We start from the raw sequence: 17,659 nt of genomic DNA on the forward strand, positions 1-17,659 counted from the left end.
ACCCCAAACAATGATATAGTGGATATCTTGGAGCCAACCAAGTTTCCTAAGACTCAGCAGGAAAACGTGACTTCTATATTAGGATATTACACCAGAATACCAGGGAGTTTTTAGTTAATAAGGAGAATCACAATAGCAGTTTTTGTTTTTGTCATTTTGAAAGTCCAGTCGAATTTAAAATCAATTTAAATAGCATAGAATAATCAGACATACATTTGATTTATCACTTTCCCATTTACACTACATCTCTGAGTTCACTTTTTCTGCCCCACAACCTTCTCATGGCATTTTTCACCTCTGCATTGCTGAGTGTGTAGATGATTGGGCTTAGCATGGGGGAGACCACTGTGTAGAACACAGCCACCAGCTTGTCCTCAGTGAAGGTGGAGGAGGGCCACATGTAGAGGAAGATGGCAGGTCCAAAGAACAGGAAGACCACCGTGATGTGGGAGGTACAGGTGGAAAGGGCTTTGTGCCTCCTCTTTGCAGAATATTTCCTCAAATGGACCAGGATGATGACATAGGAGGACACCAAGATAAGGAAGGAGCACAGGGCAATTAAGCCACTGTTGGCCATTACAGTGACCCCTTCCACAAAAGTGTCAGTGCAGGCAAGCTTGAATAATGGCTGGAGGTCACAGAAGTAGTGGTCAATCACATTCGGGCCACAGAAGGGCAATTGGATTGGATGGTGATGAGAATCTGAATTATGGAGTGTATAAAGTCCCCCAGCCAGGAACCAGCAACTAGTACTTGACACAGTGGACGGCTCATAATGGTCATACAATGAAGAGATTTGCAGATGGCCACATAGTGGTCAAAAGCCATCACCACCAGCAAAAGGATCTCAGTGACCCCAAGGAAGTGAAAGAAGATCTGAGCCAAACAACCCTCCAAGGACATGGATTTAATTGCAGCGAAAAAGTCTGTGATGAATTTAGAGACAATTGTGGAGGAGTAACTGATCTCCACCAGAGACAGGAAGCTAAGAAAGAAGTACATGGGGAAATGGAGACTTGCTGATGCTGTCAGGATGATAAGGCCATTTCCCACCACCGTAGGCAGGTACACAGGAAGAAACACCACAAAGCATGCTCTCTGCACCTCTGGATCCTGGAAAAGGACAGTAAAAATTAATTCAGACATATTATTTGTATGGGCCATGGATTCCATTTGGTAAAGATGCTCTCATAGAAGAGTTGTATGACAAAACACAATCATAACATCAACCCTTCATGTGTGTTTAGCATTGGAAGTTTATAGAAACCTTTGACATGCATTATCTGACTGATTTGCTTGCTTGCATGTTTGTGTGTTTAGTTATATGGTAAATGTGTAATCATGTGGTGCTCAATAGCCTTCTGTATGCAAGACACTATTCATACAACCTCACAAAAATTCCATGATCCCCATACTATAAGTAAGGAAAACGAGGCTTACAGAGGTTGTGATTTAGCCAAGCCTCCCAGTAAGGAGTGGGCCCAGAATTAGAAACAAATCAATATTTTTGAACTTCTATGCTATTTCTAGTAACTACAATGTCAAAAATAATGACCATTTTGACACTACTTAACATCTATATTAACTGCTAACATTTCTCCCATTCTCAATCCTTTCTCATCATGCTTTTGCACAAAGATAATCTCAGGTGATCTATTTCTAACCTCTTCTTCCTCCACTTACACTTCAGGAATTCCATTCTCTAAAAAGTTACATTGATAGTTTCCTTACTTTACCCACATAGATTTCAGAACTCTCACAGGTACTGTGACTTTAATTTTAAAAAGCTTCATGAATTTTTACAAATAGTTAGAGAAAATTTTTGGCATAGTACTGTGAAGGTGGTATCTGGGAAGAGTATAGCTATCTGTCAAAAAGAGTTTCGACATAATATATGGGTATTTGCAGTTTTGCTTATTCTTTGTTAAAATATCCTAGAGATTAACAAACACTTTGGCATCAGAAAATGATTTATTTTAATTCAGTTCCCTGAACCAAACATTTTATTACGGCTCTATCATGCTCTGAAGGAATTCAGGATATAGGAAAGAAGAACATAAGGCAGTCATTGTCCGCAGGGAGCAGACAATATTACGATATTAAAAACCACACTTGTGAAAGAAGCAAGGCAAAGACATCGAAAATTTCTCTAGTATCTCTTTTTCTGTTTATTCTTACTTCTTTCACTTGTGCCTTCATCATGAAAATAGATTAAACACCACTATCATCCCAAAATTTCTCTCATAATGAAAAGTAGAGGAGATATACAGAATGCAAATCTGCTGAGAGAATCCTCAGTAATGTGGCTGGCTAGAAACAGGAGATGAAAGGGTGACTGCATCACTTTGAATCAGGACACCAAAGAGGAGCAGAAGGAGAGAAAAAGCAAGATGGGGCTTGCTTACTGGTTCTAAGGAAGGGTAACAAAGGAAGCATCCAAAAACAACCCAAGAAGTCTGGAAAAGAGTTCTGGTACCTGAAGACAATAGAAGCTTGTGGTTAGCCAATGGTTGCCTTTTTTTTTTGTCTTTATTTATTTTTTTAATATTACATTCAAAAAATATGAGGTCCCCATATACCCCCCACCCCCCTTACCCCACTCCTCCCCCCTTAACAACAATCTCCTCCACCATCATGAGACATTCATTGCATTTGGTGAATACATCTCTGAAAACCGCTGCACCTCATGGTCAATGGTCCACATCATAACCCACACCCTCCCACATTCCACCCAGTGGGCCATGGGAGGACATACGATGTCCAGTAACTGTCCCTGCAGCATCACCCAGGACAACTCCAAGTCCCAAAAATGCCCCCACATCTCATCTCTTCCTCCCATTCCCTACCCTCAGCAGCCACCATGGCCACTTTCTCCACACCAGTGCCACATTTTCTTCGATTACTAATCACAATAGTTCATGAATAGATTATCAGTAAGTCCACGCTCATCCATATTCTATTCCTCCATCCTGTGGACCTTGGATTGGTTGTGTCCACTCCAGATCTATATCAAGAGGGGGCTTAGATTCCACATGGATGCTGGATGCAATCCTCCTGCTTTCAGTTGTAGGCACTCTTGGCTCCATGGTGTGGTGGTTGACCTTGTGTCATCCGTCATCCCTACGAGCACACTACCTCAGAGGCTGCTGCACTTCATTCAGCATCTACTCTAGGCTGGGCTGTGATGAGCACTTTCCAATCATCCCCTCCTTTAATCCTACCAATTTAAGGTAGATAATTGATAGATGATGAAACTGAAGTTCAGAAAGGTTAATCAAATGGCTTGTGAGTGCTTGAACCAAGGCTGAAACTCAAGAATAAAGAAAAGTTGGAGGAAGTCAGCAATCCTCAGGCAGAGGGAAAAGGGTTTAACCATAACAATTCCTTAGAGAAATGTGACCAAGTCCCATGACCTAGACAAAAACTTCTCCAGATTCATTATTATGCTTTCCCCACAAATACCACAAGTGTCAGGGGAAACCCCAATGTAAAGGGAGCAATGCAGTCCCACCAACTCTGGAAAATGAGAGTGAGACACAGAGGAGACGGTGGAACTCAGATATTTCCATTTTCTCCTCTTTTGCATGGCAGGATCAGGAAAGAGGTGAGAGTTGCAGTTGTTGAGACTGAGCTGTGAATCTCAGTATCTCCTGCAGGAGTGACCTGATGGAACCTGTCATGCCGGGGTCGTACAACAGTGTCATCTTTCTCCCATTCCCTGAGCCTTGAAACTTTAGAGTTACCTCTAACTCATGACTTCCCTCTACCTCCTATATTTACACCATCCCCATGATCTTGTTTATTTCACTTCTTCTTTCTTCTGTCTTCCTGCAACCACCAACTTCAGACAGGACAATAAACCTCCGTGAAGATTACTGCAACATTTACATGCACCCTCTGTCTCCTGGTGTTCCCAGCCTTCACCACCGAGTTTGCCCTGCAGATTGGAATTAGAAATTCTCCTGAGTTTCCCTCTGCTTGAAAACCCACTGTCTCCCTGTTGCCAGGCAATCAGACCTAAAATCCTCCATCTAACTTTTAAGATCTTTCACAATGCTTGCCCAGCCCCCTTCAAAACCATCACAGTGTCCACTGAGCAACAATACATAACCTGATTTCTATTCATGTGTCTCATCACAGTCTCCTAAATGCAAGTTGATTCCCAACATAATAGCATCCTTCTTATTTTCCTGCATACTAATGAGTGCACCCATCTTTGTCCACCTCTTCAACTCCGACCAAGTTGATAATGTCCATTGTCTAGAAAGCCTTCCTTGGTTATTTCAAATTTCATTCATTACCTCTTCTCTCAGCATAGAAATTGATTAAATGATCTTTGTGTTCAATGCAGTAAGGCACACAGTTCAGCTCCTCATAAGTACCTAAGAAATGTAAAATATAATTATCATTACACTTCTAAAATGCAAATATGATCAAGTCATGCATTGCCTTGAAACCCATCAATGCTTCCCCACTGCCTACAAGATTAAGTCCATTATCATTAATATGCCATATAAGATTTTGTTCATCTTTCCAGCTTCACTTGCCATCACTCACCAGAACTTATACTCCATCTATCCTGAACTATGTGTCATTCTCCCAACTTGCCCTCTCATTTATATGCATTTTCTGATTCTGCTTCCTCTATTTGGTATGCATCCCTTGTCTTCTAATGACCTTGTATTTTCCCTTTAATGTTCAGGTCAAGTATTACACATCACTCCACTTCCAGTCAACAAGTATTCTGTGCTTTTTACATCTTCCTACTGAAGTACATAGCATATTTTATTGTAATTATTGTTTCTGTATTTGTTTCCCATGCCTACCTTATTAATATCTGTATGAACAAATCACACTAAGTACTCAAAAGATGTAACTGAATTGAATTTTAAAATGAAGAAATCTACCACCTACACTTGGAACCACATACTTCATCACACTTGATTTCTGTTTTTATTGCTCAGTATGGTTTGTTGTTATCAGTTTGTCTTCAAGAAGATAGTCTATTGTCTTAGTGAAATCCTTGAACTCCCACAGCACCTAAGTGTTAACCTCACAACTGTTTCTCAGTATATTTATAGACTCTTAGTAGGTAATAATTGGTTAACCAGTAGACTGATAAGAAACATAGAATTTTTTTTAAATTATGTATCTACATTTTCCTTTCAGTCTCTGCTAATCTCTTACAACTTGGATGACACCCATTCTCACCAAATATGTAAAGTTGCGAACACTATAGTTCATTGTTATTTCAGAAATGGACATTTTACTGCATGGGTGAAAACCACACATGCTACATCTTTGCGATAAAGATATTTTTTTGCCTTACAGATAATTTTCCAAGAGGTTGACAGGATATGTCCTTAAAATAATTACACTCCACATCAGACATTTTTATCTTCTCTGAATTGACCAGTGTTACTTCAGACATATATTGTCCAATATTCACTTAATGAAAAATTTCTTGCACATACACACATGCACATACACATCACAACAAACACATATACATCATATCTGAGACATTATGTTGAGAATACCACATGATATGTATTTGTATTAGGGGAAACTAAGATAATTATAGCAGATGATTTCTTGGGATTGTAGTGAGAGGAAAGGAGGCCATGAATTTCATATGGGCAAGTGATATACCTTTAGTAGGTTGGAAGTTCCAGGATCATAAAGATTTGACTTAGGAAAATAAAACAAGGACACCTGGCCAAGATCCCTTCACCCACTCAGAGATGTGTTTAGAATTATGGTTAAGAGTGTGAGTATTGCAGTCAGTGCCCAACTATTACCTCTTCTACCTGCGTATCATATGTCCTTGGGAACAAAGTTTCTTACATTTTTTGAATACGGTAAAACTCATATATTACACAGCTGTTGCAAGAATTAGATGTAAAATAAAATATGCAAAGCACTTAGCAGGCTTTACAAAAAAGGCCTTAGAAAACAGAACCTCTCGATAAATAGTAGTAATTACGGACTCGGACATGATAGAATTTTGTGACATTTCTCTCTGCTTTTCTTTCACCCTCACCCAAGAGAGGTACAGTAACAAACCTCTTCCTCTTCCCTCCAGGACCTCCCCAAATAAAACTTGTACCCTATGATCATGGATTAAAGATGCCTCAGGGTTCAAAAGTTAAGATGTGTAAGTGATGGTATGGACCCTAAATAGGTACAAGTTTATACTCCTACATAGAACCCGATGAGAAAAATCTGACAAGGACAATATAATAGCATGATAAAGAGCTGAACAGACCTATTGCTACAAGCTCAAATCAAATTGCAAGGGTCTCATTCCCACCATTCACTTGGAACCCCAGAATGTGCACGCTGAAAGACACTTAGGACACATTTTCTGGCCAGTCTTCTCATTTCACATAGGCAGAAACTCAGTACCAGAAAAGGTAAGTGATTTGCTCCTGCTCACACAGTGATTTGGAGCCTCTTACTTAAATTCAGTCAATCTGGAAAATCCTTCCGGCTATGGGATTACCTACCTTTAGATCAGATACTGATATGGACACTATTCACCCTTAGAGCTAAAACCGGAAAGTTCTTTCCCTTTCATTCAGCAAAGCATTCTCCCTCGGTTATAAGAGCTCAACACTCAAGGGGATGTCTTGGCTGAAGTAGAGGGAGCCCTGGAGCACAGAAGAAGCTCATCAGAAAAAGATACATCCACCCAGGACCTTCATCCATATTGAAAACCCCCAGTGGGCTAAGCCAGTTCATCTCAGTAAGCCACCAGGTTGAACAGAAGAAAATTTAGAGCTGAATGGAAATTTGAGGCTCATTAATACAAACTCATCCATTTATTCTTGAAGCAAGTAAGGGCCAAAGGGTTTAAGTGACTTCTCAAAGTCACAGAACTGGTTATTGGCTGGTGCATAAACTTACTAATACACAGACAGAGTTATTTTCATGATCCTGGGATTCCTTTCACAGATTCGGATTTTGTGATTGTTATTGACCACTAGTAAGGTAAGCCTTGCTTGCACACAAAATTCCATGTGCCCTGTGATCTTTAGAAAATTAAAGCCTTGGTTATGTGGATAAATGACCAAGGAAAAGGTTCCCAAAATCAATCCCATGACCAACTTTGAATTTACTGTTTAGAAACAGAATAAAATCCACAAGAGGCAGCAAATTAGAGAATTTTAGGCCCTGTTTTTCATTTAGAAATTCCACTCACACAACAGAATATCAAAATGGTTCTTTTGGTACGGAGATGCTTGAATAATTTAAAATAAACTGAGCCACACGCTAAGATCAGGGGTCAAAATTCCCCATGAAATTCCTCATCTCTAGGGTAAACCACTTCCAAGAAACCATGTATTAGAAAGAGTTTTGAAATGTGTTTTAATTAATTCAGTTTGAGACTTTGAAGAAGTTACAAACATCCAGTAATTATGCCCTGAGAGAGAAAAGCAAAGATATGACATTGGAAGAATTTTTGCCCCAATTTGAGTTATGACGGGAATATGAAACTGAAAAGAGACAAAAAGATAGGATTGATCTGAGAGCACAGTTGACAGCTGGATAACTTTAGGCAATTCCCTTTGCTCCTCAGCTTGCAGTTCCACAGCCATAAAATGACGCAATTGCAGCCAATTTTCTTCAGTGTCTTTTCTCACTCTAACAGCTACATTACAAGATCACTTAGACCTGATGGCTTCAACACCCCCTCTAGGAAGGTGATTACGGTTATGATGATCACAATTATATAACTGACATTTATGAAGCTCCTACTACATGCCGGCAGTGTAACAAATATTTTGCATACGTTGCCTCTAAAATTCATAACAACCCTGTAAGGAAAATTGACTTATTGACCATTGTTGTTGGGGTTTTTGTTCCTCTCCAACAATGACTTTCCTCTACTCCTTTCAAAGACACACAAATTTTGCTTTGTGGAAACCAGAGCACCCCCATTCCTAGAAATTGATTTTGGATGATGTTGATCACCTAGAGACATGTTTTATTCTATAAGGGAGAAATGTCTGGGTGAGTCTTTGTGTGTTGGTTGTGTAGGATTGAGTGATCCTCTCTTATTGGCCTGCTTATATCACGATGGACTCCTAGAAGGATGTCCGTTCGTGGGGCAAAAGCCGAGAAGCAAGAAGGTTCTTAGAGGGGGAGAGGAGCCTCCGGGTTTGCTATCTCAATGGTCCCTCCGCTGCCTACTTCCTGCTCATCCACTTATGCCGTCCGCTCGACCCGGCTGAGGCAGGGGAGACGGGGGACGCGTGGAGAGGGTGAGTAAGAGTCGGACCGGAGAAGGTGCACCCAAGTACTCAGAGGAGATAGAAATAAGAGAGGAAGATAGGAAAGAGTACCCGAAGTAGGTTCCTGGCAGTCTCAACTCCAGCAACGAGGTGAGCGGCGAAGGAGCAAAAGTTCTCACGGAGAGTCCAATCCGGAGACGCAGGCTTGGTAGCGCAGGTCTGGTTTATTGAGGAAATGCGACAGCCTTTATGGGCGTTTAAGGGGAAGGACCGTGTAAGAGGCTGATTAGATGATATTGGGCAGAGTGAAACGTACGTCAGAGCTCTAGTGCGGGTTGCCGTGCCCTTATCAGGTTTGTGCAGGTCTGTGCTCACGCGGTCTCAGTTGCCTTTTCCTGGAAACGGGCTGGTTTCCAGTATATGCTGGGTCATTGCCCCAGGCGCTCTTTTGTTACTTTCGCTGTTTGGTTGCCCCAGGCGCCATTTTGATAGCTCTAGGTGCCATCTTCCTTTAGGGACTTTCCAGTGGGGGGAATTCCCACATTTGTGTTGCCCTACAGTAGCAGCTACTTTCCCCATTCAAGCTTGCACCCGAAACGTGGATTTTCTCCAGTGTTCTGCCCTGCCCCCAGTATTTCTCTTGAGCACCCACTGGAGGTCCCCATATGGAAGAGCTTACAAATGATTGTGATCTCCCCAAGTCTATCTAGTTCCTAGGGATTCTATACTCTCATGATAGCCCACATTTGGCCTTGAAACAATTATTTTTAAATTTTAGCTGTACCTTTCTTACCCACTTCTATGGCTAAGATTATTGATTACTAAAATGCTCTCCCAGTGAGCCAGTGCTTGTGTTCTATCACACATAAAGAGGAAAACTTTCATTAGATTCCAGTCTATTTGGTTACTCTACAACCTCAAGCCTCCAATATGTTAAAACTGAGTTATGGATTTGTAATTTATGTAGCTTTTTCTTGCTAGTAATCTAGGAACAACACGCTTTCCAGTGCTCTACATCCTAGTGAAAAGCAGAAAACCTGGGAATAAATCTTCTAAATCTGTGGAACACCCCCACACAGAAAATTAGAAAACATCATTTAGAGAAATTCCGGAAGACCCAAATAATTTGAAGGGATTATTTAAAAATCAACAATTGAATAGAGACATCAACTTTAATGCAGAGTGAGATGCAAGTAAAAACTGGTAGAATCATCTTTCACAGAGCACCAGAAAATAGTTTCAAAGTTTCAGTAATAAAGGCGATCACCAAATAAAGGGGGAAAAACAGTAGAAAAATAATCATGGCACTCTACTACCCTCTCTAATCCCCTCACTGGCTTGGCACAGAGTCACCCCATGAACCCAGTGTGTGTCCCTGAACCCAGATCTGGAAAGAACAGAACACACCTTGTGAACATACAATGGTGCGTGTATGTCTTGCCAGTCTATCATGGGGAAACCTGAAGGACTGACCAGACACTTGTTGCAGGCTCATCATCACAGAACTTGGCCTTGCACTTGGAGGTGACTCACAGAGCTTGCCTACTGAATGCTGTAGGAGAAGGGTCAAATCACAGCTGCCTAAGGTAAAGGATTACTTACTGTGGAACAAATATTAGAGCTTCCAGGACTATAATGAAACACTCTTTCTGAAAGAAGAGGGGACATTTGGATCCTTGTAAAAGGGGCAATTCCTAGGTCCTAGCATGTATGTCCAGGACAGGTCTGATACTCAGAAAAAACAGAGAATACCCTATGTTTTCATGCCAGCAGCTCTCCGAAATCATTGTTAAAAACTGTTAAGCACTGAAAGGGAGCACAGGCACAGGTCAATCTGCAAAGAATTAGTAAAGACTTTTTTTTTAAGTTCCAGGCATTCAAGGAAAATGCCAGCTGGATAAAAACTTAAACAACAGATGCCTCAGTGTCTGAATTCCAGAGATAACACAACAAAATAAAAAATATCTAGGGTGCAAACAAAAGATTACAAAACATAAAAAAAAAGAAAAACAAGAAAGATGTCCCATGCAAAGAAGTAGGAGCAAGCCTTAGAAACCATCAATATAAAGACTTTTTTTTTTTTTGAGGTACTGGGACCAGGGATTGAACCCAGGACCTCATATGTGGGAGGCCAATGTTCAACCACTGAGCCTCATTTGCTCCCCTCAGTTGGCTCCCTCATCTTGCTTGTTGTTTTTCATTTTGCTTGTTGTTTGCTCATTGTTTTGCTCATTGTGTGCTCATTGTTTGTTTTCTTTAGGAGGTACCAGAAACTGAACCCAGGACCTCCCATGTAGGAGGTGGGCATTCAATTGCTTTAGCCACATCTGCTTCCTAGAAAAAGACTTTTGAAAACCAGGTCCTAAATATGCTCAAAGTGTTAAAAGAAAACACAGCGACAAACTAAAGGAAATCATGAAAATGATAGATGAACTCAAAGATAATTTCAATATAGACATAAAAATCTTGAAAAAGTACAAAACAGAGCTGAAGAACTCATAACAGAAATTTAAAATTCCCTATAAGGGTTCAACAGTAAATTGGAGCTGGCAGAAGAAAGAATCGTTTTTCTTGAAAATGAGAAAATTGAAATCATTCCATCTGAGAGAAAAAAGAATGAAAAAAAGTGAATATAAACAGAGTCCTGGGGGACAACATCAAGTGTACCAATAACACAGAGTAGGAAATACTGAAAGAAGGAAGAGAGAAAGGACAGAAAAAATATTCAAATAAATAATGGCTGAAACGTCTCCAGTTTAATGAAAGACATGATTATACACATCCAAAAACCTCATCAAACTCCAAACAGGATTTTGCAAATAAAACCAAACAAAGACGTGTTATAATCAAGCTGTTGAATGCCAAACATAAAGAGAGAATTCTGAAAGCTTCAAGAGAGAAGCACCATATAATGTACAAGGGAGTTTCATTAAGATTAAGTACAAATTTCTTATCAAAAAACACAGAAGTGAGAAGCAGATGTGACTCAAGCAATTGAGCTCCCACCTACCATATGGGAGGTCCCTGGTCTTAAAGAAGACAGCAAGCTGGCATGACAGGCAGGAGTGGCAATCTGATGCAACAAGAGACACAAGAAGAAAAACAATGAGAGGCACAACAAAGCAGGCAGCGGAAGTTCCCAGTGCCTCCTAAAAAAGACAAGCAGGACAGTGAGTTGGTATGATGGGCAGGCACAGCAAGTTGATGCAACAAGATGACACAACAAGAGACATAAGAAGAAAAAACACAGTGAGAGATACAACAAAGCAGGGAATGGAGGTGGCTCAAGTGCAGCTCAAGTGATTCGGCACCTCCCTCCCATATCAGAGGTTCTGGGTTCAGTGTCCGGTACCTCCTAAGGAAACAAGGAAGATGAACAGACACAGCAAGTGCAAACAATGAGGGGATGGGGAGAAATAAATAAATAAAATAAATCTTAAAAACCACAGAGGCAGGAAGGCAGTGGGATAATATATTTAAAGTGCTGAAAGAAAAAAAATTGCCAATAATCCTAAGTCTGGAAAAGCTGTCTTGTTAAAATGAGGGTAAAAGTAAGCTATTCAAGATAAACAAAAGGTAAGGAAAATTGTCACTAGACCAGCTACAAATAAACTAAAGGGAATTCTTCACGATTAAATGAAAAGATACTGGACAATAGATAAAAGTTGCATCAAGAAATAAAGATCCCAACGAAGATAACTGTATGGGTGAATAAAATACCACTACACTGTATTTTTAGATTGTAACGTGACATTTTCTTGATACAGGATCAAAGATACAAATTATTAAAAGTCATGATGAATCAAAGGTTTTGGATGTATAATGTACAAATAGGTTTGTTCTGCCAAGAACTAAATAAAGGTGCAGAGGAGTGATATAAGAACATAGTATGTATGCCATTGAAGTTAAGTTGCATCAAATCAAATTAGTTTGCTATTGACTCAGAAATTTAAATTTAGGTTCATGGTAACCACAAAGAAAATATCAGAAAAACATACACAGAAGGAAATGAGAAAGGATTCTAAAGGGTTTACTACTAAAATCAATTAAATTTTTAAAAAAATAAATAAGCAGTAAAGGAAGAATTGAGGGACAAAAAATGTGTACTACCTTAAGAACAAAGGGCAAATGGCAGAAGTAAGTCCTGCTTCATTAGTAGTTACTTTAAATGCAAATAAGTTCAATTCTCCAAGTGAAAAGCAGAAATGGGTAGAATGAATTTTTTTAAATGACCCAACTATATGCTGTTTTCAAGAGACTCTCCTGAATCCAAAGACACAAGTAGGTCGAAAGTGAAAGGTTAAAAATATATAAATTCCACTCTAAATTAATAAAAGAAAGAAGGGTTGGCTATATTAATATCAGATAAAATAGACTTTAATCAAAAACTGTTAAAATGGACTAATAAAGGTACTATATATTAATAAAAAGTGTCAACTCGTCAAGGTTATATAATGATTATAAACATACCTGCATATAACATAATAGGACCAAATTATATGAAGCCAACAGTGACAAATTTGAAGGGAAAAAAATAGATAGTTCTACATTAATATGATGAGACATTAATACTCCACTTTTAATAGTCGTTTGAACATCTTGACAGAATGTCAGTAAAGAAAGAGTAAACTTGAAAAATACTATAAACAAACTGGGATTAACAGACATATAGAAAGCATTTCATCCTACAACAGCAAAATACACATTCTTCCCAAGTGCAAATGGATCATTCTTTAGGACAGAACATAGGTGACATCATGAAACAACTCTAAGTAAGTTTAAAAAGACTGAAATTGCATAGTCTCTTCTTTTCCCAAATGGAAAAAAACACTAGAAATCAATTGACAGAAGGAGAACTAGAAAATTCACTATTATGTGGAAATTAAACAATGCATTCTTAGACAAACTATGGATCAAAAAATAAATAACAATAGAAATTGGGTACTACCTTGAGATGAATGAAAAGAGAACACAACATACAACAATTATGGGATTCAGTAAATGTTGTATTCAGAGGAAAATTCAAAGCTCTACATGCTTATACTGAAAAAGAAGAAAGATCTCAAACAGTAACCTAACTTTACACCTGAAAGATTTTTAAAAGAGTAAAGTAAATTCAAATTAAACAAAAACAAGGGAATAAAGATTAGAACTAAGGGAAGCTGATGTGGCTCTGGCAGCTGGGCACCTGCCTACCACACATGAGGTCCTGGGTTCAGTTACTGGTGCTCTCTATAGAAGATGAGAAAGACTGCAAGCTGTCATAATAGGCTGGCAAGGCAAGCTGATGCAACAAGGAGACACAACAAGAGAACAACAAGCAGGGAGTGGATGTGGTTCAAGCAAGTGGTCACCTCCCTCCCATGTCGGAGGTCGCAGGTTCGGTTCCCAGTGCCTCTTGAAAAGAAGACAAGCAGACACAGAGAGCACACAACAAATAGACACAGAGAGCAGGCAGCAAGTACAAACAATGAGGGGAATAGAAATAAGTAAATTATTTTTTCAAAAAGTTTAGAGTTGAGATAAAAAACATCAGTTTTTTGAAAAATCAATAAAACCAATGAACTTTTAACTAGACTGACAAAGAAAAAAAAGAGACACAAATACCTAAAATCAGAATGTTAACTATAATATCCCTAACACTTTACAGAAATAAAAAAATTTATAAGAGAATACTATGAAATATTGTACATAAATAAATTAGATAAATTAGACAAAATGGAAAAAGTCCTGGAAGCACACAAATTACCAAAATTGACTCAAAAAGGGATAGAAAACCTCAACAAACCCTATGATAAGAAAAAAGATTGAGTCAATAATCAAAAGCCTTACACCAAGGGAAAGTCCAGAACCAGATGGCTTCACTGATGAATTCTAACCAACCTTTAAAGAATTAATACCAATCTTTCCCAAATTCTCCCAAATAATTCATTTTCTAAGGCCAGCATTACCTAATGTATACCTAAGCCTGATAAAGACATCACAAGAAAAGAGCAAACACACCAATTTCCTTTACGAATATATGTACAAATGTCATTAACAAAATTGTCACATATTGAATCCAAAACAGTATATTAAAAAGATTATGTGCCATGACCAAGTAGAATTTATTCCATGAATGCAAGGTTAATTCAATAAAAGGAAATCAATCAATATTATACACCAGATAAATAGAATGAGTGATATCCACATGATTATCTCAATAAAATGAAAAAAAAAATCTTTTTTTTACAAAACCCAGCATCATTTATTGCAAAAAAAGCCCTTAGAAAATTAGGAATACAAGGGAATGATAAAGCCTATTTATGAAAAACCAACAGCTAATATCATATTCAATGGTGAAAGACTGAAAGCTTTTCCCCTATGATCAGAAATAAGACAACCATACCTGCTTTCACACTTGCCATTCAAAATTTTATATGTGCCTGGCCCAATCTTTCTAACTGGGAAAGAGTTATCTCTCCTTCTTCTTCTCCTTCTTCTTCTTCTCTTTCCTCTCCTTCTCCTCCTCCTCCCTTCCCTTTTCCTCTTCTTTTTTATCCCATCAAGGAAAATCTGTCAAACACTAGCTAGATAAAAGCTTGAGGAAAAAGCCTTAGTCTCAAAACCAGCGATAACACATTAAAATATCAAAATTTCCAGATTTCAACCAAAGGTTACAAAACAAGCAGGAAATGATGGCCCAAAGGGGGAAATTAAAGCATTGGAAACCATTGATGAGGAGAACCAGACCTGGCACATACACGGCAAAGACTTTAAACAAAGTGGCCCTGATTTTCAGGGCCCTTTTCCTATGCGGTCCTCTTCTCCACAGGAGGAGCTGCTCACTCTGCACAGTGCATTCTGGGCACCCAGGCAAAGCCTGCCCGGCTGCAGCCCTTGCCTGAGGCAAGCGTGAAAAGGCCAAGATGGAAGGCGGGGGGAGCGGGGAGACAGACACCGGAGTCGCCACAGAAAAGGAGTGGACTCCCCAGCAGCTGCTGCCGAAAAGACCCGCCCACTGATTATCCTGCCCCCTGCCCCATTCACAATGCAGCCTGCTTCTGCAAAGTTGTATGATGGAAAATTCTATGTCTTTATTGAATTGTACAGTAAAGATGTTAATGTAAATTTTGCAAAGTCTAAACTTACATTTAGTTGTCTTGGAGGAAGTGACCATTTTAAACATTTAGATGAAATTGATCTTTTTCATTGTGTTGATCCAAATGATTCCAAGCATTAAAGAGCGGACAGAGGAATCTTATGTTGTTTAGGAAAAGTAGAATCTCGCCAATTATGGCCAGGGTTAACAAAAGAAAGGGCAGGGAAGCAGACTTGGCTCAGGGGATAGGGCGTCTGCCTACCACATGGGAATTACACGGTTCAAACCCCGGGCCTCCTTGACCGGTGTGGAGCTGGCCCAAGCGCAGCGGTGATGCGCGCAAGGAGTGCCGTGCCAGCAAGGAGTGCGCCCCATACGGAGAGCCACCCAGTGCAAAAGAAAGTGCAGCCTGCCAGGAGTGGCGCCTGGAGAACTGATGAAGCAAGATGACACAACAAAAAGAGACACAGATTCCTGTGCCTCTGACAATGCAGAAAGCCCAGCAAATGGGCAGAGAGAACAGACAACTGGGGGGAGGGGGGGAGGAGAAATAAATAAAATAAATCTTTAAAAAAAAAAAAGAAAGGGCAAAGCTTAATTGGCTTAGTGTTGATTTAATAACTGGAAAGACTGAGAAGATGATTCAGATGAAGATCCTAGGCAATTGGTTCAGCAGTTGTAATAAGTAAAAACATTTCACTTAAGTCTCCTTTCTTCATAACATAGATACTGACATGACAGAAAGCTCTCAGCTTAGAGAAAGATACTAAATTTTAGATTTTTTAAACAAATTGGCTGGTCCTGAGCCTCAAAGGAATTGCAACACCTGCTCTCCTGTTTATTGGACTCACCCAGGACAGCTAACACGGAGGTGAGGGTGGACAACCACCACACCAAGAAACCGAGAGCATCTACAACTGCAAACAGGAGAATCCTGTCCATCAGCCATGTGGGATCAAAGCCCCCTCTCAATTAAGAAGTGGAGTGGGTATCACCATCTCAGAGTCCTCAGGATTGGGGGAAAAAATATGGACTAGAGTAGACTTATGGGTATTCTACTATAGACTTATTGTGATTATAGCAATGGAAGAAATTATATCACTGATGTGAAGGTGAAGACAGTGGCCACTGGAGTTGCTGAAGGCACGGAGAGGGAAAAAGAGATGCAATATGGGGGTATTTTCGGGACTTGCAGTTGTCCTGAACGACATTGCAGGGACAGATGCAGGACATTGTATATCCTGCCATAACCCACTGAGTGGACTGGGAGAGAGTGTAAACTACAACATAAACTATAATCCATGCTGTGTAGCAATGATCCAAAATGTACTCATTAAATGCAGTGAATGTTGTGAAATGAAAGAAGTTTGATGAAACTTCTAATGAAAGAAGTTGTCAATGTGAGAAGAGTGGAGGATGTGGGGAGTGGGGTTATGGGAACCTCTTATATTTTTTAATGTAACATTTTGTGTGATCTATGTATCTTTTTTTAAAAAAGATAAAAAATGAAAAAAAAACATATAATGTTAAATTTCTTGACCTTAAAACTGTACTTATGAATATCCTTGTTCTTAGGAAATATACATCGCAGTATTAAGTGTTCAAAGAGCGCTATACATACAACCTACATTCAGTGTTCAGAAAATGGAATGATAAATCCATTTTCTAACTCTAACTGCCCTGTAAGTGTGAAAGTACTTCCCAAAAAAAGTTAAAAATAAACTGCACATGATTAAGTGGCTCCCATCCTCAAGTCCTAGCCTACTTTAATACAGATGAAGCATCAAGAGAAAGTGAGAATTGCTCCACCCCGTTTAGCCTTAAACAATACACTTTAAGAGAAAAATTAACAAAGCATGAGTATACAACATAAAAGAAAATAAGGAAATTATGTTACGATCAACATTTAATTAATAAATATTTATTGAGAACCTACAATGTGCTATGCACTCAAAAACAATTAAACAATAGAGACTGTTTAGCCCAGAGAAGTCTCAAAACAAAGTATTGAGCTGCTTTCAGATAAATGAAGGCTTTAGGGGTGGAATCTAGTTTAAGTCTATTCAGGGAAGATTTTCAAGAAAGGAGATCAGTGGGTAGACTGGGCCTAATAATCATGCAAAATAAAAATAATGACATCATCACAAATGAAGATGATGATGATGGCTAATATTTATTGAGCTTTCAATCTGTACAAGGATTTTTGCTAAAAGCATTATATGTATTATCTCATTTGATACCCAGAACAATATTATGAATTCATACAATTGTTAATCTTGCTAAATATTTATGAGAAAACAGTTTTTCTGAGAAGTTAAGTAACTTGAACCTTGGGTTTGGC

At 39.1% G+C, this 17,659-nt stretch overlaps 1 pseudogene; it reads right to left on the reverse strand.

The window, feature by feature from the left end:
* Window positions 1-235: 235 nt before the first annotated feature.
* On the reverse strand, window positions 236-1,164 carry LOC101417855 (olfactory receptor 4B1-like; annotated as a pseudogene).
* Window positions 1,165-17,659: the final 16,495 nt, after the last annotated feature.

This window comes from Dasypus novemcinctus, chromosome 10 (genome assembly GCF_030445035.2).
Source record: "Dasypus novemcinctus isolate mDasNov1 chromosome 10, mDasNov1.1.hap2, whole genome shotgun sequence".
NCBI classification, from domain to species: Eukaryota; Metazoa; Chordata; class Mammalia; order Cingulata; family Dasypodidae; genus Dasypus; species Dasypus novemcinctus.